The sequence below is a fragment of the Choloepus didactylus genome, chromosome 3, assembly GCF_015220235.1.
Source record: "Choloepus didactylus isolate mChoDid1 chromosome 3, mChoDid1.pri, whole genome shotgun sequence".
Lineage (NCBI taxonomy): Eukaryota > Metazoa > Chordata > Mammalia > Pilosa > Megalonychidae > Choloepus > Choloepus didactylus.
In genome coordinates, this window is record NC_051309.1 from 177,002,551 (window position 1) to 177,006,585 (window position 4,035).

General features: G+C 46.9%; 1 non-coding gene across 1 annotated transcript; it reads right to left on the minus strand.

Moving 5' to 3' along the window:
* Positions 1 to 3,018: 3,018 nt before the first annotated feature.
* Positions 3,019 to 3,097, minus strand: TRNAI-GAU. The gene has a single exon. It is a non-coding gene; the product is annotated as a tRNA-Ile (tRNA).
* Between the last annotated feature and the right edge of the window lie 938 nt (positions 3,098 to 4,035).

Consider the following 4,035-nt stretch of genomic DNA (forward strand, 5'->3'; position numbering starts at 1 on the left):
AGCTTTCAAAATCTTTGCTGTCATCTAAGGATTCTACAAGATATTAGGTAATTTTCCAGCAATTTCTCTTTATTATTCCTTTGTAACTCCAGAATCACTTTTTGCCCACTAACCTTTCAATCATGGCTTCATCTACAAATGGGCAATATTTTACTCCATTTATAAATACTGCTGTTACTATTTACAATATTCTTACTAAGAATATTGCAACTGCTGTCTTTATGATTGTTGTTATTTTGATGTTAATGAAGGATATTGCTGCTGCTCTGGATAATGATGGTAATGATTACAAAGATATACTTCATCATATTCTTCTTAAACCATATTTACCCTGCAACCATCTAAGTTACTTATATAGAGGGTTCAGTGTACCTTAGATAAGAGCAAAGCTACTCACCACCCACTGTCTAGTCTTTCATGGCACACTAAACCTGGGACTGTTTGAAGAGTGTACATATACAAAAAGACTAATTACCAAGGATGGGTGGGGTGTAAAGTAAGCATGAGAAATGCTGAAGGAAACAGGCTAACTGTAGCAGAACTATGAACATTCCCAGGCACTAAGAAACGGGAGGGAAAGGAAAGAGAGGCAGGTGGAGCCTTGGGAGAACCAGTGGCCTTCATATAAGGGATATCACCAGGCTATGGCAAATGCTACGGGAAGGAACCAGAGAAACAAACATCCTGACCTCATTCTCTTCCCTCCTTCTGATCCCCTGTCTTTCCCTTTCTTTTAACCCAAACAGAAGCCAGACTGCACAGGAGCTTCCTGATGTAATTAATGATGTTTAGGCTCCCGGAGGAAAGAGGAGATAAGGGTGGACTGGATGTGATATGGTGAGCTATCTGACTCACTTCTCTACTGCTGTTGCTGAGCATTCACTCTTATCCTCCATTCTCCCCAGTTATAAAGTCTGAAGAGCAGGATAGTTTGCATTAAAGCCTGAACTTGTTGTAGCATCCTTTCTTGAGCTTGCATTTCACTCAAAACTGTAGCCTTACAGGTTTACTGATTAAAGGATTGGAACATTGTGTCCACATATGATATACATTGCTTCTGAATCCAAAAGGCTCCCCAAGCTTTGTTCCACTTTCCTTCGTGATGGGATATACAAAGTGCATCTAGCCATCTCTCATCAAGAAGAGATAATCTGACATGACCCCAAGCCACTGTATCCCTAGAAATTTCATTGACAGAACATGTTTCTGAATTCCCTCTGTAATTTCAACCTATGGCACATATGTCTTACTAAGGCATAAAGGGTGCTTGCTACTTCTTGTTCACCAGATTCTACTGGGATAAATCCGTCAATGCAATGGACCAATGTGATATTTTGTGGGATATCAAGTTGATCAGGTTCCCTCCAGTCTATAACATAAAAGAGATCAAAAGAATGGACATAGCCCAGGGGCAAGTTACAAAATGTTCAGTCTTGTCAGTGCTACATGCATGCAAATTATTTCTGATTTCACTTAATGTTGGGGATAGAGAATAACAACCTTGACAGTTAATAACTGAATGCTAGAAACCAGAGGTTATGCTGATTATGCAATTAAAAATTATACATCTGTGTCCGTGATATGGATTGCATCATTATTTGATTAAATTCATGACTGAAAGCCTCTACAATGAATCTGGTTTTTATGCTGACCAAAGAGGCATGTTAAAGAGGGATATGTGAACAATCACTGACCCTGCAGCTTTGGTCTGATGGTGTCCCTAATCTCTGTGGTTTTCCCAGGGATGCAGTACTAATTTTTGTACCCTATCTCTGGAAGGGCAGTGAAAGTTCAGGAGCTTTAATTTGACTCTTTGTACTATAATAGTTCTCACTTTACTACTCAGAGAACCAATTTGGATATTATGCCAGTTACTAAAATATCTATTCCAGTTATACATTCTGGGAATGCAGAAATAATAACATGAATGATCTATTGTCTAACCTTCACATGTTAGATCCAATCCAATATTTCTAATTACCCAAGTCTTTAGTCTCCTTCCTCTACAGTAAGACAATGAATATCTGCCGTTTTTACTTCATTAAGTAGAGGCCATTGTTGAGTTGAAATACTACTGTTTGTGTATTGCTGACAGGGCGACGCAGGAATGAGACACAGACACAAAGCTAAGAATTAAGGGAGCAGGGGGCCCACTACATCTCGTGCTAAGTGGACGACAATGCAGCCTTGCTCCAGCTATTTATTTCAGAAGATCAGGTGTATATGCTAAAGGTGCATACAATCTAGGTTTAAGACAATGGTAGTCACAAGACACACATCTTTACAGGGCGGGGCTGCATGGCATTCTATGCAGGCCTGCAGATCAGCGTTCTAAGCCACCACCCCAGATATGCCTCAGGCAACATGGAAGACTCAGTTCCCCACATTTGTGGTGTATTTTTAATATTAATCCCAGGTATTTGAGACAACACATTAAGTCCTGAATCCCAGGTGAGTTCATCCATGTCAATAAATTTGGCCTATTTGAGCTAACAATTCTCTCCTGTTTGTCTAGTATCCATACATACCTCATGCACATGTGCACCTCAGAACCTGTGGGGAGCCGCTTTCCGGGTTAGGGCCTAGTGGACACGCCGCGACCTGCTCCAGAGTAGCCCCCGCCCATCGTTTGAGCCAAGATGGCGCCCGTATCCTGCTTCCGCATATGACGCATGAGGCAGCGGTTGCTGCTAGCCTATTGTACACGCTTGCGTACTGCCAGCACATTGGTTGTAACTATTGTATATAAGAAATTACCCGGGCTAGCCTCGGGGAGACAGCCCACAGGGAGCCGTGCCTGACGGCCGCATAGAGGTTGTTCTCCCACGGGGTATAGGGCCTCGTGTGGAATATGTAACAGAGAAAATTTTCTTCCTGGCTCCAGTAAAAGGCTTGCATTCACTGCCATTGCGTACCTCAAGTGTCAGTTTGTCTGCGTCTCTCCCTCTTTCCCTCTGTTCTCCTTGCCGGCCGAGGACAGGACGCGCGGGACCGAGCGAGAAGGCGCCGGACAAGTGGTGGCCCGTACGGGGCTCGAACCCGCGACCTTGGCGTTATCAGCACCAAGCTCTAACCAACTGAGCTAACCGTACGGGGCACATACCTTTCGCCTCGCTCCTTTTTCACTGCAGCGGACTTCCCGCGCCTGATCAGCGCGAGAAGGTGAGTGTTTCTTTTACGTGAGAGTCAGGGCCCGTGGGTTCTCAGGCGGTCCCGGGGACTCGGAAGAGCTCTCCGAGTGGTTAAAGTACAGTGCCGACTGCAAGCATGGGGCAGTCTGGAAGTTCGCCTTTATTGGCTCCTTTAAAAACCCTCCTGAAGCAGAGGGGTATCTCAGTTAAGAAAAGCTCCCTACAGAGGTTTCTCGATGATGTTGAAACTTTTGCCCCTTGGTTTCCCTCCACCGGCAGCCTCAGTCTGCCCTCTTGGCTGAAGCTTGGTCACGATATAGACCGGGCGCGTCAGACGGGCGTTTGTCTGGATCCAATTCTAGTCCCTATATGGGAGACCGTCCGCGCGGTCCTTGAACTGGAGTCGACTACAGGCCTAAGTCCGTCCTCCGCCTTGCAAGAGGTACGGCACGCTCTCCAAGAAACCCAGTCGGTGTCATCTGCGGCCGGCTCTCATAAAGGCAAGCAGCCAGAGTTGAGTGGTGGTAGCTCGGACACCTCTGCCTCAGAATCGGGTAGTGATGACGGTGAGGGAGCGGAAGCGCCTCCATTAATTGCTTGGGAGGAGCCTCCCGCCCCACCCACGCGGCCTTCCGCCCCGCCGGCTCCTGTCGCCGCGTCACAAAAAACGCCGCGGCTTCCGGTGGGCTGGTTGAGCGGCTCCGCCAAAGGCCCTTGCCGAGAGCTCCCACTAGTGCCCGAATCCGATAATCACGATGGTCCGCCTTTGCGGGACCCGGAGCCCCTTGCAGGCGGGCCGGGGGAGGGGCATCCACAGCCGTATCCCCCACCTGAATACTCAGGCCCCCTAGACCCCATACCATCAGAATGTGGAGGGAGGCATTTCTGGAAATGGGTCCCCTCT